Raw genomic sequence first — 27,698 nt, 5'->3', positions numbered from 1 at the left:
CTCAGACAAGGAAAGGGAAGGGAGGGGGGAAAGTTCAGTCCCGGATTTGCAAAGGAGTAGGGGGTTAACCCTGAGGTTTGCCCGCTGGAGTGGAAGACGGAGAAATTAACATACGGAGTGAGTTACTGGGAAAGTGGCGGAAGCTGGAAGTGAACATGAGTTGGGGGACAGCCCAATTCGTCTGGGGGGAGGGGTGGAAAGAAAGGAGATGGGGTAAGTGGGTGCCGCCCACACTCCCAGGAAAGCTGGGTATGTTGCAGGCTGGGACCTTCTCCTCTGCCTGCTGCGCGTTTTCTGAGACCCAACTGAGGCGTTTCGGCACGTATAAGGCGTAATAGATGAGAAAACAGTAGCGGCCCGAGCTGATGGCAGGCGCGCAGCTGAGGTAAGAGCACCTGGGAACTTCTTAATAAGCAGGCTGACATGTGGTGAATAAAATTTTAATGCTGGAAGAAAGAGAAAACAGTGTCGTAAAAAGTATGCCCGGCATCGCTGCATCGTAACCAAGAGGACACGCCTGGCAGGGAGCTCCGGTGGAGCGGACAGTGGCGAGAGTCACCCCCCCGCCTCGGACCTAGCGGTAACTCATGTCTGGGCCCGAGAACCAGCCTGGCTCCATTTTCTGCACTAGTGGAGGGGAGAAGAGGCACTGAGCGCGTTCAACAGGACCTAATCCAAAAGGAAATGATTTGGATTTGGTGTAAGGACAGGAACTGATACACACAAGCCTTTCTGGGTTCCCATCTGACCATCTCTTGCCCTCACATACTATCAGCCCTGCGGGAACCATGTGTCGGTAGGGAAAAGTGGCCGGGTCGGGGGGGGGGGGGCGAGGGGGGGGAAGGCTTCAGTTAAATCGCATAAAATCCAAAGTAGCTGATACACTTTCAGACTCCCCTCCAGGCCTCTTTTGTCAGCGCTGTTCAACAATTTTATGCATGGAGCCAGTGGGCCTCAGGAAGACACACACCTATCAAATTCCCGATTGCCCCAAGTTGGTAGAGTAGCTAATCTACCAAGAAGATAATCTATTTGTGTAACCAAGCAGAACCCTATGGGGCCTTCCCGGGATAGGCCTTCCCCCATATCCTCTGCTTTAGCTCCTCTCTGAAGTACCCAGATAATTGTATTTGATGCACATTTCCTGAGTTGTTTTGCAGACTTGAAAACCCCACCACCAAATGGAACATGTTAACTCCTTGATGACCATGAGCACAGAGCCCCAGGCCTCCTGGAGCCTAAGGACTGGTAATGTTAACCCCTGTGACGCCACCCTGCTGCCTCACCATCAGCCAATCAGAGAACTGTGCACAAGCCGATCCCATACCCTGAGACTCGCCCCGCCTCCCCTCACCTGGCCTTTAAAAATGCTTTGCCGAAACCCTTCAGGGGGCTCGAGGCTTTTTAGGTCATGAGCCACCGCTCTCTTCGCATGGCCCTGCAATAAACCTTTCTCTGCTCCAAACTCCGACGTTTCAGTTTGTTTGGCCTCACTGTGCATCGGGTACACGAACTTGCATTCACACTTGGACTCCAATCATGTTTCAACGGACTGTTACAATAAAGCGAGTCTATCAAAACGGTATTCACTTATTCATATGCCTCCTCATCCTCTTTCATAAAGGTTTTGAGATGATTTGCAGAAATCGTAGTAAATTAAATTAAAATATTAAAATTAAAATGTAAAACTCAAGTTCAGTTCTGGTATAAATTAGCATTGGAGGTCAGGACTGGTGTGAATGGTGACATTTAATAGGAAAAAATATAAAGTTCTGTCCTCCATCTAGAAAGAGAAAGCCCAGGTATAGGATGTGAGCAATGCGGTTTAGCAACGCCTCAGATAAAAAAGAAACTGTAATGAATGGTAAGCTCAGTCTGAGTGACGAGTGGCATACGGTGGCTGGAAAAATTAAAAAGAACGCTGCCCCTAGGGTATAGTTACAGATGGAAATGTTTCTAAAAAAGGAAGGGATGGTCCCACACTGCCCCACTCTTGTTAAGACCACTCCTAGAACATTCAGCTCAGTTCTGAAAGTCACACTTTGAAAAAGTCATTGGCAAACTGGATACATTCCAAAGAGAGTAATCTGGAGCGTGAAAGATCATGAAACACAGAAGTGGGCTACGTGCCGGCCCCTGTGTGAGGTACCAAAGGGACAAAGTCATAGAAGACATGGTCTTGTCCTTCAGAAACTTACAGCCCATGAGAAAATCAGATAAGTAAACCACAAAAAGAAAGAAGGCTAAATCAGGCTGTGGAATCTTGGAAGAAATTATGAAATATTTGGACTGGGTGACATCCGGCACTCAACACTCCCAGCAGCTGGGGAAAGGAGTGCCTCCGTGTTAAAGGGAGAATCCAAGTGGTGCATCTCCGAGGTACTACATGTATCAAAAAAACCTGACTGCAGAGGCTTCAACAAATAAGGTGTATTTTGCTTGCACCACAAGAAAAGAGGAGGTAGGCAAATATCAGGCCAAGAATTTCAGCCCCTTGGACTCTTGCGATTCTCTTGGCCCTTCCCTCATGGTTACAAAGTGGTTGCTACTGCTCTTGCCTTCAAGTCTGCATTCCAGCAGGAAGAATGGGAAGGGGCAACACTTGTATCAGGAAGACAAAAGCCTTCCCAGGAACCCACAGCAGACGCCTGCTTACAGCTCATCAGCCAGAACTGTGGCCCCTGGTCCCACAGTGGGGTTCATGATCAGGAATGGGGATTGGGTCAGGCAACTAGTGGATGGTGGTTCCATCCACAGAGACAAGAAATACAGAGGAGGAACAGGTTAGCTGGGTGCAGGGGTGGCGGTTAATGAGTTCAGTCTTGGACATGTGAAGTTGAAAAGCCTGTGACGTATCCCAAAACAGAGATGTTAAGTGGAGAAATTCGATGTGAGGGTTTGGATTGCAACTGCAAGTACTGTGCTTCAGACATGGATTTGGGAGTCAGCAGCAAAGTGGGGATCGCAGCCCTGGTTGTAGGCGAGCTCCCTCAGGGAGGAAGTGCCGAGTGAGAGGCCCAGCCAGGCTCCAGCTGGGTACCAGTTTCACATTTAGGCATGAAGTTGGGAGGAAGAGAGGAGTCTGAAAATGTGCTGGGAAGAAAAAGCCAGAGAGACGGGAAACCAGGAGAGAGTGGTTCACAGAGGCTGTGGGAAGAGAGACTTTGAAGTGGGGGAGAGAGACAGGCACCGCCCACACTGTCGACGCCCCTCCCCTTATCCCTTTAGCCCTCCTCTGATGCACCTGCAGCCGGGGGCCACGCCTTCCTGGGCATGCTGCCAGCTTCTGCCTTGAGTGCTCATGTCTCCCTGTGTCATGGGACTTTCTCTGGCCCCATGGGGGATTGTTGAGCCAAGTGCAGGCACAGCTTGGAAGGTAGGGAGTTAACCCCCGAGTCTGGAGGGGGTTGGGGAAAGCAGGAGCCATCGGGTAAATCCCCCAACCTTCCCAGTTCCAAGCTGGATCCCACAAGGTTCTTCGAGGACCCACAGAGGGGATTGAGCTCTGGTTGCCCACTGCAGTGACCCGCTTTACTGGCTCTGCTCTCTTCTCCGTCTCATTCTCCCTATGCATTGAAGTGTGCATGACTCGGGAGCCCCCGCGGAGGTGACAGGGAGCCACCCACCCACTGGTATCATCTTGTTTTGATCCTTTTTATGGTTTGGTTGTTACTTTAGAAGGAAACCAAACTAAAAGCAACCTTGAACCAGGTCCCAGTCATCATTTTCTCCCATCCTTGAACGAGGACCAGACTCTGAACTGACCCAACACAGAGGTCAAAATGCATGGGAGAAGGACAGAAAAGTGAAGCTTGGCTTTGGCAAAGGGGGTCAACGTTGACCTTGGACCAAGCAATTTCAGAGATGTGGCAGTGGCTGGGGCCAGGTGTCAGTGAGATGAGAAGTAAATAAAAGAGAAGGAAGTAGAGTCAGCCGGTGTGGACCACACTTTCAAGACTCTTGACACCGAGGGGCAGGAGAGACCCAGGATCATAGCTAGCGTGTGATGCAGTCAAGGGAAGCTGTTGTTGTTTTGAATTGTCTTGTTTTGCTTTGTTTGTTATTTGAGATGGAGGAATGGCCCCTCAGAGGGTCTAAGGTGAGAACAAGGCTACTGACAGCCACAGCAAAGACTCCCAAGCTCTGAGCACCACACAAGGCAGCAGAGAGACCCCAAACTAACAGGACCATGGGAGCAGGGATAAGGACCAAGGTCTGGTCCAGCGGGAAGATGGGAACTGATGGCTGGGGTCATTCGCATCCCACCTCTACCTCCTGCCCTGTTACTGCGTAAGATCCTGAAACTGTGGCGTGACCCTGGGGAGGGAGAGGTCCCCTGGAAGGTCTGTGGTTCAGTTTTCCACCAGTCCAGTGAAATGGGGGCTCTGAGTCAGAGTTCCACCGGACTTGTAGGAAATAACAAATACATGGCATGTAACCCCAAGTGAAGTAATGAATCATATTCATTGGCTGCTAATGATATCAATGGCTGCTAAGATCACAAAAAGAGGGATGACCAGACGTCATGTGCCTGCTAAAGGAATGAACAAATATTGAGCTCAATCCCTTCAGCCCCTGGATCCATTTACCAAACCACAGTAAGTACACAGAACGGAGAAGCAAGTGAAACTCTACCACAGAGATGCAATCGCCAAAGCCCACACTATGTGATACTCCACAGGACAAATGACGAGCTTCCCTCAACAAGTAAGAGAGAGAGAGAGGAGAAATCTACGGATTAAGAGACTTTAAAAGACAAATCAATAATCCCGATGTGTAGAAACTATTTGAATCCCAAGCCAAAGAGACTTAAAAAAAACCTTTGAGATGCATGACGCAATTAAAATTTGAACACTGACGAGATTTGATAATATTAATAGGTAATTGTTAAATAATATGGTTACCTTAGGAAAAGAGTCTTTATCTTTGAGAGATATATACTGAGATATTTACATATAAGTGATAGGATGTTTGGGATTTGCTTCAGAACAGTGCAGTGGATAGAAATGAAACCAAACTGGCATGAGTTCATCATTGTTGCAGCTGGATAATGGGTCCATGGAGGTTAGTGATCCTACTCTGTCTAATTTGGTATGTGTTTGAAATTCTTTTTTTTTAATATTTTTTAAAATATTTATTTATTTATTTAGGCTGCACCGGGTCCTGGTTTCAGCATGCAGGCTCTTAGTTGTAGCATTCGAACTCTTAGTTGCGGCATGCGGACTTCTTCTTAGCTGTGGCACGCGCACTCTTAGTTGCGGCATGCATGTGGGATCCAGTTCCCTGACCAGGGATCGAACCTGGGCCCCCTGCATTGGGAGCGCGGAGTGTTACCCATTGGACCACCAGGGAAGTCCCTATGTTTGAAATTAAAAGGTGGGTAGGAGGGAGAGAAGGAAGGAAGGTGGGATGGAGAAAGGGGGTAGGAAAGGGGAGGGGAGGGGAATCACACAGTTTTCTCCCCAACCTAAAACAATCAAAAAGTAAAAAGCCGGTGGCACGGCGTGCGCTCCTGCATTGGGGGAGGGGGGGAGGGATATTCAGAGCCACCACAGCGGTGGAAGGAAGGGTTTTTACTTGCTCACAGCTACATTTGGTTCCACCACTAACTCACTGCCCCAACAGCCCCTGATGCTCTCCAGACCTTTTCAAATGCCCCCTTGTTAAGCCTTATCTCTCCATCCTGTTACTTGGGCTGGAAAGTGACTCCTCGCACCAGAATTGAAAATAAGGGAAATAAGTTTGCCCGTAGGAAGTAATGTAAAGCATCAACACTGAATGTGTCAGAGTGAAGTCACCTTGAAGGAGTGGAATGCCCGGGCCAGCGAGACTTGGCAGGCAGCAGCCTGATTTAAGTGGTTAGGAAATTAATATGTGTCCATCACGTGGCAGGCTGGGGGCAGGCAGGGTCGGGTGGACACCTTGCTTTTCCCCTCCGGAATCATTCTCCTCCCTCCCCAACCTGCGCTGGCTCCGGCAGGCTGACCTATATGGCTTCCACTGTGCTTTGATGGAGTTTGGCTAATGGGAAGTCACAGAAGGTGGTCGGGGGGGAGGGGATTGCGGTCAACTTACTTCTTCTCCTGGCTCCCCCCTGCCACCAAGGATCCCCCAGATCCCCCAGAATCCCTCAGTTCTTCGTAAGGGTCCTTCTCCAGCTAGGTTTTGCTAACCATTCTGTTGCTTTGGGCTTAGGGATGCTTCAAGCCATTCCTCTGTAAGTAGCACCTTTGACATTTGAATTATATGCACTCTTGAAGCCGAATCCGGCCTCTGGAGCCCAACACCGAATTAAATCTCGGAGACAGAGTTTTGGGTGAAATAGAAAAGAATAGCTTTATTGCTTTGCCGGACAAAGGGGGGCCACAGTGGGCTAATGCCCTCAAAACTGTGTGTCCCAACCTGGAGGGGGTAGTGAAACATTTTTTAGTAATGGTTCAAAGAGGGCGTGATCAGCTGGTGGACATTCTTCTGATTGGTTGGTGGTGAGGTAAGTGGGAGTCGGCATCATCAACCTTCTGGTTCCAACCCGTCTGCGGTCTTGTGGGCAGCAGACAGTTAACTTCTCCCACCTGGTGCGAGTTTCAGTGTCTGCAAAACAGCTCAAGGATATTGTTTGTGTGTCCCTTGAGGGGGAACCAGGAACCTGCCCCAAGGCTGCACTATAGGTTCTCTCGACTGTTCCTCCCTTGTCTCTGCATCCCCTCCCTTCCCTAATGAACATCCGTTTGAACCTGCCCCATTGGAACTCAGGGAATGTCCCGGTGGCTGAATGAAGCCTATTTCCTATAATCAATAAATGGGGGACACGGAAAGGCTTTTGTGCCCAGGAGCCCCACTGGCTACTACTCAGTATCACTCTCAACATCACATAAAATCATAGACTTGTAGGGCTGGAATGGTCTTAGACATGAGATGGCCTGGTCCCGGCTCCTCATTTGGGGCGTGAGAGATTTGGAGATCAGAGAGGCTGAATAACTTGCCCAGGGGTGTTCAGAGAGTGAATGGGTCAGGGCAAGGACCACCCCCCCCAAGGCAGTGTCCTTTTTATTTTTTAATCTCAGCTTTATTGAGTATACTGACAAACAAAATTTGAATTACCATACCCACCACCTCACATATCTATCTCTTTTTTTCTTTTTTTTTTTGGTGAGAACATCTGAGTTCCATCCTCCCAGCTAACCTCAACCGTATAACACAGTGTTATCAACAATGGTCACCGTGCTTTACATCAGATCCTCAGACCTTATTCATCTTATAACTGAAAGTTTGTACCCTTTTACCAACCTTTCCCTATCTCCCCTCTCCCTAGCCCCTGGCAACTACTTTTCTACTCTCTGTTTCTATGAGGTAGACTTTTTTTTTCGTTCAGATTCCATATATAAGTGCAGTATTTGTCTTTCTCTGTCTGGATTATTTCACTTAGCACGACGCCCTCAAGGTCCATCCATGTTGTCGCAAGTGGCAAGATTTCCTTTTTTTTATGGCTGGATAATGTTCCATTGTGTGTATAGACCACATCTTCTTTATCCATGTATCGGTTGAGGGACACTTAGGTTTCTTCCATATCTTGGTTATTGGGAATAATGCTCCAGTGAACGTTGGGGTGCAGCTCAGTATCGCTTCGAGATCCCGTTTTCATTTCCTTTGGATAAATACCCAGAAGTGGGATTGCTGGATCATAGGGTAGTTCTAGTCTTAAGTTTTTAAGGAAACTCCACAGTGTTCACTGCCTGCGCCAGTTTACTGCCCCGAGGGCAGTGCCTTTTGACCACACCCAGCACTGCCCATCTACAAGGGCATATCTGGATTTGGGGGTCCTGGGCCTATCAGCCAGTGGGACCTCCCAGCCCTCCCAGTTCTAAGCCACCCTCAGCGCAGGTAAAGGATGGATTTGTCGGGGTTGTGGGAGAGCCCTAGACTCACGAAGACAAGCAGCACACTGGGCCTGTGTGACCCTCTGGAAGCGTCTTAACCTCTCTGAATCTTTTCCTCATCTGCAAAATCGTACCTAATAATACCTTCTTTGACAAGGTTGTCATGAGAGCCAGAATGTGGTATTGCAGAGAACTCCTAACTCAGTGCCTGGCGTGAAGCGGGGACTCATAACTAAATATTACTCATAACTAACTAAGGGTCTGAAATTGCTTACTGGGTCCCAGCCTAGGACTGCACCCTCCATCCCGACCTTACGCCTTCCTCCAGGTCAACATCTACACCTTCCCCAACACCTTTTCAAGTAAAGGCAAATGTCACAGATGCTGCCAGCACCTCGCCTGGATCCCCTCAGCTTATCCTGGGGGTCCCAAACTAGCTGCTTTTTCCATCCCTCTGCCTGAGAGCCATCTCTGGCTGCAGCACGTGCTGAGCCCAGGTCTGGGCAGGCCGGAAGCGCCGGGGACTTAGTATCATCCCGGATAGCCCTCCAACAATGTGGGCCGGGGGTGGGGGTGCGGGGTTGAAGAAATGCCTGGCCCCCTCGCCTCTCAGTAGGACAGTTACGAGCCACATTTCAGACAGTCTCTGAGAAGGTCCCCAACGGGACTGCGCCCCTGTGCCTAAAGTGGAAACCCGCTCAGTGAAACGCCCGTCACCGGCTTTCCCTCCTTCCTTGTCTCATTTCTGAGCTTCTTGGACTCACCTCCCAAATCCTTATCTCAAGTCTGCTTTGAGGGGATACCAAGGTAAGACCCAAAATAATAGGTGCAAGGAAATCTCACTGAGCTTTGCTGGGTCCACCCCAGTGTTCCCCCCGCCAGAGCAGCCTGGGAAGTTGGAGAACTCACCCCCAGGTGCCGGGGTGCTTCCTGGAGAGAATCAGCCTCGGGAAAGAGAGAATTAAGCAGCAGGCTGGCCCCGTGCCAGCGCGCAGAGCCGCATTTGAGGACAGAGCAATCTGTCACGAAAATCCCCCTCCTCCCCAACCCAGTGGGGTTCCGTCTGCACCCACGAGCAAAGGGATTTAGAGAAAGCGCGAGGAAAATCTCAACCACGGAGACAATGAAGCCCCTCACTCCCGCAGCGTCGATGGCTGGAAAGAAGACAGAAGTGGGGCCCCGGGCCCGCGACCTGAACACCATCAGGCTCCTCCAAGGGGCAGGGCCAAGCCTGGCCCCCCCATCCCAGCAGCCACTGCAGAGGGAGGAGGGGAAGTGCCTGTCTTCTGCCTCCAAACATGCCTCCACTTCACACCCATTAGGATGCCTGTTATAATGAAAACCACCGACAAATAGAAGAAAGACAACTGGTACAGAGAATGCCTGCCTTTGCGAGGTTGCTGTGAGGATTAAATGAAGCAATATCTGCACAGAGAGGTGTCTGATAATGGTCATTGTCATTTGTCAAAGCCAAATAGGGGTGCGAGCCACTTCCTCTGTCATGTGCGAAGGGCAGCTCATCAGACCCCCAAGCAGTGAGCAGACGTCCTTCTCTTCACCTTCCTACCCAGAATTTTAAGAAGCCCTCGCAGATGCCCTGGCATGGTTTAAGGCTCAGTTCACGCTTTAACCTTCCTGACACCACTCATGCTGTTCCCTGCAACTGTTTTTGTGCTCCTCGTTGGCTATCCGCCGGCTCTTTGGCATGATCGACAAAACTGAGGTCCCTGGGGCTCCCTGAAGAGCAGCAGCTCTTGGTCAAGTCCATCATTTCTTCCTCCTCGTACTCCTTTGTGGTGGTTGATTTGGAATTTCACTTTTGCGTCCTTCCAACATTCCAGATAGCCTCTATAACATCTCAAGCCATGAGTTCCTACCTCTGTTTTCCCCAAAGTGCCCTCTGGGGCTCCCTTGCAACGAGAACAGAGATTCCTGGCCCCGCTCCCAACAGACCCAATCAGAATCTTGGAGGCAGAGCCTGGCAGGGTGGAGGTGGGGTTGTATCAGCCCTTGATGGTGTGTATGGCCCTCCAGCCTTGGAGGACTGCGGCTCCGAGCCTTTTGAAATCTGAACAGCCCATTCCCCATGACTCTTATTCCGAGAGGACAGACTCACCTTCTCCCGAGGTCTCATCCCGCTCGCTCACCAAACGGTTCCTCCTTCTTGGTTTGAATTAACTCAAGAATAGCAATTCTGGGCTTCCCTGGTGGCACAGTGGTTGAGAGTCCGCCTGCCGATGCGGGGGACGCGGGTTCGTGCCCCGGTCCGGGAAGATCCCGCGTGCCACGGAGCAGCTGGGCCCGTGAGCCATGGCCGCTGAGCCTGCGCGTCCGGAGCCTGTGCTCCGCAACGGGAGAGGCCACGACGGTGAGAGGCCCGTGTACCGCAAAAAAAAAAAAAAAAAAAAGAATAGCAATTCTCCTTGTCAATGCTCAATCGTAACAGGAGGTGAAATTGTCAGGAAGGCAAGCCAAGCGTTTGTTCAGAGGCTCTGCTTTCAGCTGATGGCGGCTCTGAGCAGCTGTCCAGCTGGTGCTGTGACTCCCCATCGCCCCCCATCGGAAGGTATCTCACGCCAGCCAGTTGTGTGGTCTCAGTCAGGAACCCATCATCAGTTTTCCCCATCTGGTCTGGCAGCCTGTAATACGCTCCCACAACAATAGGACTTCTGCTCCGCTTGCCTTTGATCTCCACCCACGTGGTTTCCTACATAGCTCCACCCCCAGGACTATGGATTTCCATGTGGGTGTAAATCTTTTTATCATGTACTGATGCTCCACCTCCCCTTCTAAAAGTTTCTTTTTAATAAGATCAACCTTCCTATATCTGCCCCACCCATAGTTCCATTTCTTTATGAGAGGTGTTGCCTCAATCCTTCAGCCCACTGTGACAGTGCCTAAGAGGTGTTCGGTCCCAATTCTGATATGGGGAGGGAATTTCCCCCCACACCACCAGGCAATACTTCGGACACCAGCAGCACATCCTACAATTTAACTCAATTCTGACATTATGTACTCAGAGATAGCTTCAGATCCCACATGCCAAGGGCTCAGTCCCACAAGACTGCCCCACCCCTTACTCCAGATGCCAGTTGAAAGTCCAGGTTGTCACCTGTGCTTCTGACCAACCAGTTATAGATCCAAGGTTCCAACAACCCCCTCCTTCGGTTTGATTAACTTGCGAGAGCAGCTCACAGGACTCAGAGAAACATTTTACTTGCTGGATCACTGGTTTATTATACAAGGATATAACTCAGGAACAGGCAGATGGAAGAGATGCATTGGACAAGGTGTGGGGAAAGGGCATGGAGCTTCCATGCCCTCCCTGGGCTCACCACTCTCCCCACATCTCCACGTGTTTGCCAACTCAGAAACCCTCCGAACCCTGTCATTTTTGGTGTTCACAGGGGCTTCTTTATATAGACACGATTGATTAAATCATTGGCCATTGGTGATTGGTTCAACTTCCAGCCCCACTCCCCTTTCCTGAGGTCAAGGTGTGGGACTGAAAGTTCCAGTCCTCCAATCACATGGTTGGTTTCCCTGGCAGCCCCCATCTTTAAGTGTTTTCCAAAACTCACCTCATTAACATAATCCTAGTTGTGATGGAAAGGGTTTTGTTATGAATAACAAGGCACCCATTTCACCTTTATGGCTCTGAAGGGGTTTCAGGAACTGAGGACAAGAGACCAAATTTTATAGCAAAAGATGTTCCTATTGTTCTTATCACTCAGGCAATTCTAAGAGTTTTGGGATCTGTGAGCCAGGAACTGTGGACAAAACCAAATACAAACGTGAAGTGTATTTGGGTCATCTGAATGATGAGATATATATTTCTTATAAATCATAATATCTAAGCACCTTAAGCCAACATACTCATCACATTATGTATTGTATGTGAGAAATCCATTATGAACCCTGATCCTGGAATTTTTCCACGGCCTGAACTGAGGGTCAGTTTCCCACTGCCTCTTTGCAGCAAGTGTGTTACAAGTACACAGATGACATGATCATTATGGTCATGTGGTTAGCCAGACCCCAGGAGAACCGGAGAGGGCCCTAGCGACTTTCCCACAGGCTCTTTACTGCATTGGTTTGATGGATTCTGGGACTCAAAACCAAAGGTGACACTCCGCAGCCTATGGGTAACCAGGCCCTGGTAACCAGCCTCATGTCTGAATAGCAGCTAGATGCCAGCTATCCAAGGCGTGGGTCCTTTTCATTCTGGTTAAACATCTTCACTTCCCAGTTCAGACACCCCGATCCTAGTTGTTGTTTTTTGTTGTTGTTTTTTTTTTACTCTTTATTACTATTATTTTTTGATTTTATTGAAGTAGAGTTGATTTACAATGTGTTCACTTCTGCTGTACAGCAAAGTTATACATATATACTCTTTTAGGTACTTTTTCCCATTATGGTTTATCACAGGATATTGAATATAGTTCCCTGTGCTATACAGTAGGACCTTGTTGTTTATTTGATCCTAGTTTTAATTCAAACTCGGTTCAGTGGGTCTGAGCTGGAAGGCCTCAATGAAGTCAGATTTTTGTGGTGCTTTATTTTTCGAACTTGCAAATGTAGTGCTATGGTAATACAAGGTCTTTTTTTTTTTAAGATGTTGGGGGTAGGAGTTTATTAATTAATTTATTTATTTTTGCTGTGTTGGGTCTTCGTTTCTGTGCGTGGGCCTTCTCTAGTTGTGGCAAGCGGGGGCCACTCTTCATCGCGGTGCGCGGGCCTCTCACTATCGCGGCCTCTCTTGTTGCGGAGCACAGGCTCCAGACGCGCAGACTCAGTAGTTGTGGCTCACGGGCCTAGTTGCTCCGCGGCACGTGGGATCTTCCCAGACCAGGGCTCGAACCCGTGTCCCGTGCATTAGCAGGCAGATTCTCAACCACTGAGCCACCAGGGAAGCCCACGAGGTCTTTTATTTAGCCAGAAATTCTGCCTTAGCAGCGTTTAATTAACGCATTACCTTAGGAGTTTCAAATATTTCTTGGAAGTAGGTGAGAAATTAATACAAAACTAAATAAATAAGCATTTTCTTTCTTTAAAGCCAGTATTTTTGACATGCAGCAAATGCTTACCAGATTAAAAACTCAATTCACTGGTGCCTACACTGATGAAAGTCCTAAAAAAATGGGATGTATTTTGGACATTGAACTTTTAGGTAAAAAAAAAAGTACAAATGAAACACACAGCACAGTTCCTTGGTCTAGGCTGGTACTCTTGAACCATTTGGTGATGGACTTTTATTTTTTTAATTTTAGTATCTTTTTAATTATAAAATTAGCAGGTAATCATGGTAAAAAAAAATTCAAAATATAAACAACAAGTAAAAGTTCTTCCTACCCCTATCCCAGGCCCAGAGATATTTTTGATTAACAGTTTCTTCAGTGTTCTTTTAGAATTTTCCATGTATACACATACAGCACAAATTTAGTCTAATGGAATCATACTTAGCATACTATTCTAGCATTTGCATTTTAAACATGATAATATGTAGATGAGCCTTTTTTTAGAAAAGCAAATAAGGTATATGTTGGACTAGGTATAAATCCAGCCTCTGTCTTTTAAATCTATAGTTCTAAAGAATCAATGTTCAGTCTATGACCCCAAGAATTACAAAATGCCAATTCACCAAACATTCCAGTATGTTTAGTATCCTGTAGCAGTTAGCTTTTTCTGCGTAACAAATTACTCTATACCTCAGTAGCTTAAAACAATAACCATTTATTTAGCTCAAGAGTAAGTGGACTACGGGCTTCCCTGGTGACGTAGTGGTTAAGAATCCGCCTGCCAATGCAGGAGACACGGATTCGAGCCCTGGTCCGGAAAGATCCCACATGCCGCGGAGCAACTAGGCCCGTGCACCACAACGACTGAACCTGCGCTCTAGAGTCCGCAAGCCACAGCTACTGAGCCCATGTGCCTATGCTCCGAAACGGGAGAAGCCACCATAATGAGAAGCCTGCGCACCGCAACGAAGAATAGCCCCCACTCACCACAACTAGAGAAAGCCTGCGCACAGCAACGAAGACCCAACGCAGCCAAAAATAAAAATAAATTAATTAATTTCGAAAAAAAAGAGTAAGTGGACTAGCAATTTGGGCTGGGCATGACTGAGCCGTTCTGCTGGCCTTAGGCAGTCTTATTCACGCATCTGTGATCAGCTGCGAGGTCAGCTGAGGTCACAGGGGCCTAGTCAGGCCACAGGTCTGCCATCATCCAGCAGACTAGCCCAGGGCTATTCACATGGTGGTGGGGGCAGGGCCCTCAAGAACACGAGAAGGTGACCCCCAGTGCACAAGAACTGTGTTTGTCCCATTGGCTAAAGCAAATCACACAGTCAAGGTCAGAGTCAACAGGTGAAGAAAGTGTCTCTACCTCTTGATGGGAAGGGAAGAATTTGTGGCCATTTTTGCAATCTACTATATATATGGCAGCAGAAGGGGGGAAACAGGACCTCATTTAAAAAGAAATTCAACACTACCATATATAAAATAGATAAACAATAAGGACCTACTGTATAGCACCGGGAACTATATACAATATCTTGTAATAACCTATAATGGAAAAGAATCTGAAGAAGAATACACACACACAGACACACACATATAACTGAATCACTTTGGTGTACACCTGAAGCTAACACAACATTGTAAATCAACTACAATTTTTTAAAAAAGAAATTCAAATTAACCAAAATCTCACTGTCACCCTAAAGGTTTTGAATTCTTCAAATATCATATGAGAAGTAGGAATAAGAATGCAGACTGTTTTACAGAGCTAGTCCAGTGCAGTACCAGAGTGAGCTGTGCTCTCGCTTGTGTTAGCAACCATGGACGATGTACACATTAGAAACAGGAAAGGCAGCAAAGCACCGGGGTCTTCTAGCAGGTTCTTCCTTATGGCCACAGAAAAAGGAGTACAGTAAACAGAGACCACCTAGAAACAGCACCCACAAGACACTTTCTTTTGACATTTGGTCATCTGGTTGATAATTAGAAAAGAACCCCATTGCCGTGGTATAATGTCTTGAAATAATAACAGAATTTTCTTTCCTACATTTTTCCTCTTGCCTCTACAAGCCTTTGGTGCGTGATGTCAGTGGCATTCATGGGGGTGGGGAGGGAGGAAGGGGTGAGAATACAGCTGAAAACAAAGAAGCCATTTGAGTTTCAGCACAGATTTTTAGAAACTCAAAGCAGAGGCCAAAGTTTGAAAGACAGGGCTTTCAATGATAAGCACGGAGCTCTTGAGAGAGCAAAGGTTTCTGAGTGCCAAGAGAAGTAGCTAGGGGCCTGGAACAGACGCTGCAGCTGCAAATAACAGAGCGAGAAAGAGCCTCAAGGTAGATCAAGGTTAGGCCAGCTGGCCAGAGGAGAGAACTGGAGAGAGGAGAGTCAAGCTTAGATGCTCAGGTGCTGGTGAGTCCACCATCCGAAGGAACCCCCTAGCTCATCCCCAACTAAGCCTGGCTGGTCCCTGGGACCAGGACAAGAGGAACGCCAGAGGAGAGGGCAGATGAGTCTGGGTAAATCCCTGAGCAGAGGAGCCTTTTGCTCTAGGTCAAACCAAGACGATGCCCAAGGGGCAGAGTGCGTGTGTTGGTAGCGCGTCTGGAGGCGTGAAATGAGAAGGATCTCAGAGAGGTGCTCACAGCTCAGCTTGGCCCAGAGTGGCTGAGATGTGGCCAGAAAGGCATGGAGAGTTTCCACAGCCAGACAAGGAAGCTGCCAGGTATTAGCAAGTACCCTGCAAGGTGGAGGCAGAAAGGATACAGGTGTTTTCCATGCGCTGCCAGTATGGTGGGTGCTAATGACCAAGTATGAATGGATCCCACATCTTGGCCAACAACCGGGGCAGGACAGAAATCAGCCTCGTACAAGAGCCCTCAGTCCCATGCCAGGACAATGGTCAGCCCACCAGAACTTAGAAGCACTGGAAGTTGGGGGCAAGACCCTGAACTGGCCGAGCTTTTTACAATCTCTAAGTGACTGTTTACGTGGAAGCATAGGTCAAGTTTTCTGCAATTTGGTAGAATGGAGTGCCAGGCCAATTTCAGTTTAATTTCATAGAAACAAAAGATGTTATATACCTAACTCAGTGATTGTTAAACTTGTACTAACATCCCTTCATTCCCTAATTCCCCATCCACTGTTAGACTTGGGCAAGGACCCATTTGCTAATTCCTGGGGAATACACAGGTATTTACAAACTATAATTGAGATTATAAATAATTGAACTAAAAATCATTTGTATTACTAACATTGTGGGCATGTTTGGCTGCTGCTTCAAGAAGAACGCTCATGCAGATAGTATCCTTATACTCCAGGCAGAATGTAGCATCTTGTAATTTGGGGTAATGATGCACTCAGCAGGACCCTGGAGACCAGATGGCCAGAGCAAAGCAGTAAATCAGGAATACGGCACACTTGTACAGCTGGGCTTGCTCTTATGCATTTGCCATCTCCACGAGAAGAACATTCTGGTCCTAGGAAGGGATGAAAGGCACATGACACAAACTGAATAGGCCCAGCTAAACCTAAGTCCGTTAACACCAGAAATGTGAGTGCAGTCAAGATCAGCAAGATTGCCCAGCCAAGCCCAGCCTAAATGAGCTAGGCTCCAGCCAATCCAGAGACTCATGAGTGAAATAAATGCTTATTGTTGTACGCTGATGGGATTGTTGTGGTTGGTTGTTACGCAGCACTAGCTAGCTGAAACAAGAACTGCGTGCCGTTCTGAGGGTCATACTTGGTGAGGGACATTGACAAACTAGAATGCATCCAGAGGAGGGCAGTGGGAACCATGAAGGGTCAGAAGGCCACGGGATGTAAGGAACAATTGATGACATTGATATCTTTTATGCTGGAAGAGAGGATCCATATGGAGAACGTGAACTTGGCCACCAAATATGTGAAAAGCTGTCATATGAAAGAGGGGGTGGATTTATTCTTCATAATACTTAAACACCTAAGACAGGTTGAGAGAAAGTACAAAGGTAGATCCCTCCATCAGAGCTGTCTGGGATTGGAACCAGTTTTCAGAAGTCACGAGTTCCTCTTTACTAAAATATCCAAGTAGAGGCAATAGAATCCCTTGGCAGGTTTATTGTGGAGGACACTTGACAGTAGAGAGACCTCTGAGGATCCTTCCAATCTTGCAATACTTTGAGACCACCACCTGGCCCACAAAACCTTTGTCTCATTGCTGTCCTCAGTCAAGTGTTCATGCTGCCATGGCTTCCTGTCTGCTCCCCAGCACCCCTCCCCAGCCCCCTCTTAGGCTGTTTCACTTCCTCATCAGCACCCCTCCCCACTGCCACATCTGAGGTTTATGTTCTCAATTTCAATGATGAAAGCAGAATGCTACTCACCACATCTGGATGCACATCAGGGAGTGGCTCCTATAGGTTTCCTGGGCCTGTGTTCACACTAGAGAGGACCCCAGCTTTGTGCCCACCTCTCTCCCACTGCCTAAGGAGTGATGCTCTCCCCCCCCCCACATGACGCCCCATCCTTGGTGGGCCAGAACCCTCACATAGGCCATCCTTCCTCAATCAAAACGTGGCTGAGAATGACTTTCTAATATTAGTGATTTACGACATAGCATGAATTGAAGCCCAGGTCCTACCCCCTCTCCCAGGAGCACTTGGATTTGAAGTGCTACGTCTTGCTATGGAACAAAGCGTGGTCAACCTTGCATCTTGTTCAACGAATTTACAACAGCCTCGTGGTTTTCCTTTGGGAGCCAGCCTCACCTGGCCTCCTCCAGACCCTGTCTTTACATTCATAAATAAGGATTTAAATAGAGTGGGACTCTCCATGGGTGAGGTACTGCCTCTGACACCAGCCCAAGCAGGCAGCTGAGAACAGAAAGGAGTAGTCAACGATCTGATATTTCCAAGTAATCCCACCTACTTAGTGGTCGGTAGAAATCATCTTCAGCCTGGGTCTTTTCAAAGGTCATTTTTTTCAAAATGCACTAACAGCGGGGAAAAGTCAGGGGAGAGAGAGAGACTTAGTGCCCCAAATTAGCAGCACAGTTCCTGTCAAGCATGTTTCTGTGAGAAGCAGAACCCAGTGGTCACTGGCAAGTGTGTGGCCCCGGCTTGTCAGAGCTATTGACTGACTGCTCGCAATATTGCAGGTGATTTAAAGAGTTCCCCGCCACCTTGTTTGTTTAATGTCACCTCCGTATGAGAATGTCAGCCTCTGACATGTTTGACTTCTCCACAGGACAAATGCCAAGCCACGTGCAGTTGTCCCACTGACATAGATGGTTCCTGCTCTCCATAACCACGACGATGACAATTTCGAAACGCTTAATTTAAAAGAAGCACTAACAGTCCTTGGCCCTCTCTTTATCGGTGGCATAACGGGATTCTGGCATCGGGCTGAGGAAACCTATCCCGTTCGCTTTTCTTATCTGTACGTCTCTATCTTCCAAATCTTTGTCACCCTTTAGTGCTCCTCGGGAGCCGCTGCTGGCTGATGTGGCTGGTCGGGGCCGGGAGCGGCCGAGTCGGAGCTGAGACTGTCTGGGGCCAGAGGCCAAACTTGGCCAGCCCAAGACAAACACAGACTGGAGATAAAAGAGGGAAAGCAGGAAACAGAGCCAGAACCGGCAGAGACAACAATAGAGAAGAAACAGCACAGGGGACTAGGAAAGTGAGGATCTGTGTTGTGGGGAGAGGAGGGATGCAGCGGAGGAGGGGACGCGGGGAGGGAGGCGGAGAGGCTTACGGTGTGGAGAGAAACGGACAGAAGAGCGAAAGATGGGGAACAGAAGCCCAGCAAGGAGGTAGGGAAGAGTTTGGAAGACAAAAAGGGCAACAAGGGGGCTTCCCTGGTGGCGCAGTGGTTGCGAGTCCGCCTGCCGATACAGGGGACGCGGGTTCGTGCCCCGGTCCGGGAAGATCCCACATGCCGCGGAGCGGCTGGGCCCGTGAGCCATGGCCGCTGAGCCTGCGCATCCGGAGCCTGTGCTCCGTCCGCAACGGGAGAGGTCACAACAGTGAGAGGCCCGCGTACCGCAAAAAAAAAAAAAAAAAAAAAAAAAAAAGGGCAACAAGGGAAGGAAAGGAGAAAGACTAGGAGGGAGAAAATAGAAGAGGGAGGGGAAGAAGAAGAGAAAAGTGGGGTGCAGCCTGACCATTTAGTGCCCAGTGAATACCCAGCCATAAACACACTGATTATTTTTGATGGAAAAAAAAAATCCAACCTAGGCTGTTGTTGAAACATAGTAAGTTTTTTGGCACTTTTAGAGCAGATGTAAGAAGAAATTCAGTTCAGATTTAAATTCAAGATAGTTGTCTTTTTTTAATGTAATATGTTCAAACTCTGATGTCAAAAAAAAGAGGTCTTTGTTTATGTCTAGACCAGTGGTTCTTGACTAGGGGTGGATTTTGCTCCTCAGGGGACACTGACCTTGTCTGGAGACACTTGTGGTTGTCACAACTGATGGTGGGACGGTCTTGGGTGCTACTGGCATCGAGTAGGTAGAGGCCAGAATCATGCACGGGACAGTTCCTGCAACAAAAAGTGTATCTGGCCCCTGATGGCAGCAATGTCGAGGTTGAGAAAGGACCAGAACCAGCAGAATCAGCTGGGCCCACCCCGGATCTCTGGAACCAGAAACTCTGGGGGTACCCAGCACTCTGTGCTTTAAGCAGCCCTCCATGTGATTCTGATGCCCGCTAAAGGTTCTGGAACTTTGCCCTAGAGCTACACTCTCCAGTGCACCAGTCATAAATATGTAATTATTTAAATAATTGAATTAAAACAAAATAAAACTCAAAATTAGCTCCTCAGCCCCACTAAGACAATTGCAAGTGCTCAGTAGCTACCTGTGGCTAGTGGCTGCCATATTGGACAGTGCAGACATAGACTATGCCTATCACCACAGAAAGTTCTAGAGCTCTGTTCAGCAAGATTTTCTCACGAACAGGAAAAGCCGACAAACACACAGGCTGAGGAAGCTTTCTTACCACACCACCTCTGCACAGAAGTATTCTGAGGCTGAGTTTCGGAAAAGATAGGACCATGTGGGGTGCCTGAAAGAACCCTGGACTGAGGTCAAGAAAACAAGGTTTGAATCTCAGTGTCATTTTTACAAATGTGTGACACTGGACAAGCCACCTGCCACATGTGAGCTTCAGTTCTCCATCCATACAGTGGGATAGCCGGCCACCCTGCCTGGTGGGTCGGTCAGAGTAGGGAATACTGGATGCCTTAACGAACACTTCCTAAATGTCTCTGGTACAGCCTGATAAAAGGTTTGTCACTCATTCACATTAGGGTCATGGTGCCAGGATTTCTGTCCATTGGTGCCGTGGGCTCCTTTGGCAGTCTGGTGAAGTCTACGGGGTGCTTCTCAGAAGAAGTTTTGTAAATGCATAAAAGAAAATAAAATTATGAAGGAAACCAATTACATTGAAATGTAGTTATCAAAATAAAAAAAAACCACAGTCGTGATATGTGATATATATACCTCTTTATTAACGCAGTAATTAATAAGGTAGAGTGGCAGGTCTAATAACTTGCAATTTCAAAGAAGTGATAAGTGAAAATGATATTTTGCGATATGCATAACAATGGTAATATGATATGAAGTGTCTATGATTTCTATTGGAGACAAGGTCTCAGGGACCGCTAGTACCACCACGGTTTGTTGCCTACGTTCATAATTGAAGGAAATGCTAAATCTCATTAGAAAGTTAGTGGAAATAAAGATGTCATTTTTTTTTTCCCATCCAAGTTCACAGCCTGACAGGTTTGGAACCTCTGGTGCAGTGGCTCCACGGTCCCCCGAGGGCCTCCAGTCCTCTCAAAGACGTCCTCCCCTGCGGATAGACGCTGAGCAAAGACAGAATGAGGGGAGGCTGACGAGGGACATTTTAGGGACCAGGCCTGGAAGTGGCAGTGCGCATGTCACTCTGCCCTCGCTCCATTGGCCAGAATTACTACCACACCCACCTGGATGCCAGGGGGCTGAGAAGTGGTCTCTGGCACTGTGCCAGGAAGGAGGGCCCCCCCCCCGCCCCCCGAGATGGGTGGGTACATGGGGTCTCTGTGACAGCTAGCTACCTCCAAGATCAAATATGAAAATGCATATGAAAGCACTCTATCAAACCAGAAAAGAGTTCGATTTTCTGAGGCAAACTCATTACGAGAACCAGAAACAATATGATGGGGGTGCTTCTCCCTCCAGCAGAGAGCTGGACAGACCAGTGAGGGGAAGAGTTTAAGTATGATTCCAAGACGTGAGGTCCCAGCTTTAACACCTAGGCCACTCCTGCACCATTTCCATCCCAGACCGCACCTCCCTACCCCCGTGCCACTCCAAAAACACCCAGAAAAGTTCCAGGACTTTAGGCCTGGTGTGGCCCACCTCCCTCGGTCATTCACATCCCGGCCTGCTAGGCCCCCAGGAGGGAGGTAACAAAATTAAAAATAGCCTCTCCTCCAAGGAAAAAAATTAAAAATAGATTCCAACCCGCAAGAAAATTTGGGTGGAAAGAAAGGAAAGGAAAACAAAATGAATCATCTTTATGTGTTTTGCTGAGCGAAAGCCCGTTGCCATGGCTACGGGGCCCTGTGTGCAGGCCTGGTCTTTTCCAGCAAGTTCAAGGCCCGCCGAGGAGCCAATGGGGGCGGCCCCATCACCAATATGTTATAAACATCAGATCTGTGATCCTCCAACACTGTCGCTGCCACCGAGCAGGTCATGTTAATGACTGTCATAGTTAATTTAGTGTTTCCTTCCATTGTGATCTGTCTATCGCTGTAACTGAGCAAATGAGAGGACTTGTGCAGGTCTCCTGGGATTTTAGGGAAATCTGGCCTGGTTTTGCAATCTAGATAGTCAAGAGAGGTTATGCGAACTTGTGTAGGAGCCGGGTCTTAAATCACAGAGTGGGAAGGTCGGTGTTCCAGCCAGCCACTGCCTGCCTTCCTGGTGGGCTCTCTGGCGTGTACAGGAAAGTCCCCAAGAAGGCAAAGAAAGAGGGGAGGATGGATCGACCGGCCTCATGGCCTCGGTAGCTGGTGAAACACACGGGACTGTGGCCCCATCCCTCCAGCAGGTGATCCACTCCGAGAACAGTCTCCCAGATTAGGAAGGGCTGGAATGATGAGGTCCCTTCTCAGAACTGGAGTTTGAGGCCTTATCCCCAAACTGGAAGGAGACACCTTAGGGCTTTGGTGAGGACTCTTGTCTCACATCCACTTTTGTAAAACAACAGCGTTCTGTCTTTAAAAAAAAAAAACCCAATCTATTAAAAATCAAACTTTACAAAATAAATAAGTTAGAGGTGGGAGGAAAAGGAGCCTCACTTCATAAAGAATTCTTCACTTGAAAATAATTAGCCTGGAAATTTTCCACATAGGAGAAGAGAGAGACATGGTAATTCAATGCAATATCTGATCCTAGACTAGACCCTATCCCGGAGGGGGAAATGCTATTAGAAACGTGATTGGGGCAATCGACAAAATGAGAATATGAATGGTAGATTAGGTAAAAAGATTGTATTGATAAACTTACTGAAGCTGGTAACTCTACTGTTGGTAACTGTACTGTGGTTATGTAAGAAAATATTCTTACTCTTAAGAAATACTGATGTATTTCAGAGTGAAGGGCTGGGATGTATGCAACCTATCCAAAAAGAGTATAGAAAAAACTATATATGTGTATGTGCGTAGATAGAGTGATTGATACAGAGAGAGAGAGGGTGCACAAGTGATAAAGCAGATGTGGTAAAATGTTAAATGTTAAAAATAGGTGAATATGGATAAAGGGTGTATGGCTGTTCTTTGTACTATAATCATTCTTGTAACATTTCTGTTAAGTTGGAAATTCTTTCCAATTAAAATTTTTTTAAAAGTTGGCTTCAATTTCCTTTTAAGTAGTCAGCCTTCCCAGTGTGTTTAAGCATCATTTAATTCTGCAAAATTCTATTTAAACTCAACTTTTCAGGGACAACTCTGGTACGTGAAACTCAAGTACATCTGGGATTATATTCCTTCCATCTTTCAGATATAACAAATGTACTCTAGGCCAGGGCTGTCCAGTAGAAGTTTCTATGATGATGGAAATGTCCTATACCTGCATTGCTCAATACCATGGCCAATAAGCCACATGTGGCTACTGAGCTTTTGAAATGAAGCTAGTCCTAATGGAGATGTGCTATAAATGTAAATACACAACAGATCTCAAAGACTTGGTGTGACAAAACAACAGAGTATATTTTTTGGGTATAGCAGTTTCACAATATTAATAAAATTAATTTCACCTGTTTCTTTTTACTCTCTTTAATGTGGTGATTAGAAAATTTTACATTACTTACATGGCTCACATTTGTGGCTTACTTTATATTTCTATTGGACTGCATTGTTCTAGAAAGTCATGGAAGATGGGCTGGTTCTGACATGGGGAATAGTCTTGGGGAATCATGGCTGATTTCAGGGTCTTCAGGGAGCTAGATCTTTTAGAGTCTGAGAACTGAATATGTAGGCAAGGGAAGGGCTTGGTGGAGAAGTGCTCTAAGTTGAGGCACCATTTTGTAGAGGTGATGTTTTATTCAAAGCTCATAGGCAAGAAAAGGCACGGTAGGCTTGAGATACAAAGTGGAATCCAGAGTGGGAAGAGAATGAGTAGTAAGAGAGAAGACCGAAGAGGTAGGCCTTGTAAGTCCCACTGAGAAGCATGCATTTTCCCCTAAGGCCAATGGGGAAGCATCAAAAGTGTTTTAAGCAGTCATTACGTGCTGAATGTTTATGTCCATCCTCCCTCCCCCCACCCCAAAATCATAGGTTGAAAGCTAATCTCCAGTGTGGTGGTATTAGGAGGTGGAGCCTTTGGGAGGTAATTAGGTCATGAGGGTGGAGCCCTCATGAGTGGGATTAGTGCCCTTATGGGAAGAGACCAGAGAGCTAGCTTGCCCTGTCTCACCATGTGAAGATACAAAGAGAAGCTGGCATTCTGCAACCCAGAAAATGGCCCTTGCCAGAACCCAACCATGCTGACATCCTGATCTTGGACTTCCAGCCTCCAGAACTGTGAGAGAGAAAATTCTGTTCTTTATAAACCGCCCAGTCTATGATACTTTGTTCCAGCTACCTGAACTGCCTAAGCCAGCAGGGCAGTGCCCTAATCCATCGAGTTGGTAAACGATCATTCTGGTAGTGTGTCTGGCTAGGTGGCTGGGATCCACATGTCTACCACTGTTGAATGTTACTGAAGCAATCACTCAGGTCTCTGCTCCTTCCAGCCAGAAGACCATGACCAACAGCTCTCAACCAGAGGAGAGGACAGGACCTCACCAAGGACAGTCCCAGTGTGGCCAACTGTATTTTCAAAACATGCCCATATTACGGTCCCGTGTATTCTTCCAGTACCTTGCACTTCCTATCAGAGGTGGAGCCTGTGTCCTGTGATTGCTCTCATCAACTGTGTCCGGCAGAAGTGACATGTGACTTCTAAGGTTAGGTCCTAAAAGGATACAGCTTCCACCTGGCTCTCTCTTGGGACACTAGTCCCTGGAACCCAGTCGCCGTGCTGTAAGGAAGCGCAGGCTACACGGAGAGGCCGCAGCCAGCTAAGATCTCAGCCAACAGCCAGCATCAACCACCAGACACGTGAGTGCACAAGCTTCCAGATGATTCCAGCCCCCAGACTTTGAGTCGTCTAGCTAAGACTCCAGATATTATGAAGCAGAGACAAGTCATTTCTGCTATGCTCTGTCAGAATTCCTCACCCACAGAATCTGTGAGCGTAATAAATGGTTGTTTTAGGCCACTACGTTTGAGGGGAATTTGTTTTGCAGCCCCGGTACCTGGAATACCCAGAATGTGGCCAAAAGCATCCAAGCTTTACAGAAGGAAGGCGGCAGGTGCAATGCATGCTGGGGCCTGGGGGTGGGGCCTAAGCAGTAGCCACTTGCGACCAGCCTCTCACACAACACGGAGCACATACCAGCTGGTATCCTGCTGTGAGCTTAGCATTTAGCAGCTGGTAGATAGCTCTCAACTGGGTTTTCTAGAATTATCAGTGGCATGGGCAACTTTGTAGACGAAAGAGTCAAATAAAATGCCGAGCAGATTTAAAAGCACTAAGTTTGACATTAAATAGGTGTTACAATGTGTGTCATCTATACGGCCTTTCAGCTCTAGAGAACTCCAATCATGACAATAATTAATATAATGACTTGATTTATTGCTACTCTTCTTCAGGATAGTATTTATTTCATTATTTTAAAATGTTTGAATCACCCAGGCAGGCTGGCTAAGGTGAAAGATTGTGAGGAATGTTCTCCCAGGGAAAAAAAAGGGAGAGAGAGAGGAAACCACACGATTTATAAAATTAGTAACATCAAGTAAAAGCGACTGTCCATGTACTTTAAAAATAAACTGGCTCTAGGCAATCTTGGCGGTGAGGTAAATTTAAAAAAAAAAAACAGAAGAAATCAAAACTGAATCACGTAGGTGGTCAGATGGTGTGCTCTTAGGAACTCATAGCTGGTATCTCCGGACCTGGCCTCTGTTTGCTAAAATGCCTGAGAATGCCCCACTAAAGTGAGTCACTGGGTTAGGAGGGGAACAGGGGAGCAGAGAGAAACGTGCCCTCCCAGAGAAGGGTAAGTCTGGAAAGACAGGACAGGAAAAGCCTCATCCTCCTGAGGCTGGAGTGTGTGTGTGTTGGGGGGGGATGCTGGGAACTCACCTGGGTGTTCTGACCCCAGCATCATTTCATTGAATCCTCACGACAAGCGTAGGAAGGAGATCCTTGTAATCCCCATACTACAGACCAGAAAACAGAAGCTCTAGGTTGAATTTCCCAAGACCACAAAAATTAGAAAATAATAATAATCAGATATTAATAACGAATACTTTTGGAGCCCTTACTATGGTCCCAGAAAGTATTCCCAACAATTTCACTTGTATAACATGGCTATTATGACATGCATCGTGCAGACGAGAAGAGTGAAGCTGAGATCATTTGCCAAAAAACATAAGACCCACCTTCCCCCACCAAATTATTCCCAGATTGTTTTTTCAGCCCAGAGAAATGGGAGGGCTGCACCAAGGGTCTAAATGAGGCAGCCCCGGGCGAGGCACCTGGGGGAGGCAGATCGCACTAATGGGTATAATGCAGAGAGTATGTCCCCATGGAGGCAGAAGCGGCAGCAGCATCTCTGAGGATGGTAGGGCCCAGGGATTCACAGCCTAATGAACTAGATCATGAAATCTCATTTGCCTGTTCGATAGCTTCTGTGATGCGCTCAGGTTCACTTAGGACGAAAAGAAAAGGGGGGCTGAGAAAGGGCTCATTTTGCGCACTTTCAAAGTGTGGGAAGATTGACGGGGAGAGGGGTCCCAGAGGGTCCACCCAGGAGGCAGGCGTGGCCAGCAAGGCTGAGAGAGCAGGGAGGTCTGAGCGTCCACATCAACAGCCCAGTGGATGTCCTACACAAGCCGTTGCCAGCACAGCCGCTGGCGCAGAGCAGGGCTCTCTGTCGTTAATTCATAATTTAATTTACTGAGAAAGCAGCTCTGCACATCCTCCTACGATCTCCCATCAGGAGGTTGCTGTAGGAGAGTGGCCATGGGACCCCACAGAGCCGTGCCTCTCAGACTATCTGCAGTGAGGGACCAGTTGTTTTTCATTTGTTTGTTTTCCCAATCTGTCACAGACAAATCTTTGTTAAAATACAACAAAAATGAATTACTCTGGAAAAAAAAAAGAAATTTAAAAAGCCCCAAGTTTTAGTATTTGGATTCAACCAATGTAAAATTACTTTGTCACAGTGTTAAGTTTCTAAATTCTCGTTCTCAGTTTCTGTCACTTACAGGTTAACAAACCCTTCCCCGGTTGGCAGTGGTCTGAGGACCACTCTTTGAGTCGCACTGCCGCAAAGGACTCTGGGATGATTGGCCTGAGCCTCCCAGGGGATGAGGTGTCCGTGAGGAGGAGATCTCTGGGCAAAGGGTTTGGCAGGACAGGAATACATGACTGCTCCTAGTCGAGTATAAAATTCTACAAACGTTGACGCTTGTCACACTTTTTACTCAGGACACATTCCTGAGGGAAGGAGCCTGGACAAATATTACATTTTTTCTTCCCTAAGGGGGGAAACCAAGGCTCAGGGCAGTATGGGACTTATCTCATTCTGATGAGGGAACACCATTGTCTACGCAGGTGCACCCCAAAGAAAATCTTCTCCTCTGCAGGGGTCCCTCCTTTCTGCTGTTGCTAATGGTTTTAGTGGGAGTCTCTCAGAGTCTTCCTAACTCTCTTACCTGCCTTCCTAACCCCCTCTTCAATAAGGAATGAGAGTCCCAGCCCCTCCCAAAGGAGAGAGCAGAACAGGATGCCCAAGTCAGAGAACCTCTTCTGGTTGGCATCAGGAACCCTGAGATCCACTTTAGATGTTTCCTCTCACCCACTGGCAAATTGTACCTCCTGAAATGGAAAGGGCATCCAGAACCATTGGAATCTGGACCTTCTAAGCCCTTAGTCCCGCTCCCTGCTGGCTGGGCCTGTCTTCCATATCACACTCAAAAGGGGCTGTGCGACCCTCTTTCCCAACCACGCCATCCACAAGCCCACAGTAAATGTAGAAGGACCACTATCTCCTGGCCCGGCAGCCGCCAGCAACAGAAAAACGTGCTTTGGCCAGTGACACTTTTGCCAGCAGATGTCACTGCAGCCTGACCTCAGGTTACCAAAAACAAACCATTAATTTTGGTTTTGAAGCTCTAGGAGGACCACGGACAAACAGGCACCCAGAAGACACACTCCTTTGGCTCTTTTTCT

The sequence above is a fragment of the Tursiops truncatus genome, chromosome X (assembly GCF_011762595.2).
Source record: "Tursiops truncatus isolate mTurTru1 chromosome X, mTurTru1.mat.Y, whole genome shotgun sequence".
Classification (NCBI taxonomy): domain Eukaryota; kingdom Metazoa; phylum Chordata; class Mammalia; order Artiodactyla; family Delphinidae; genus Tursiops; species Tursiops truncatus.
This window is presented reverse-complemented; position numbering follows the sequence as displayed.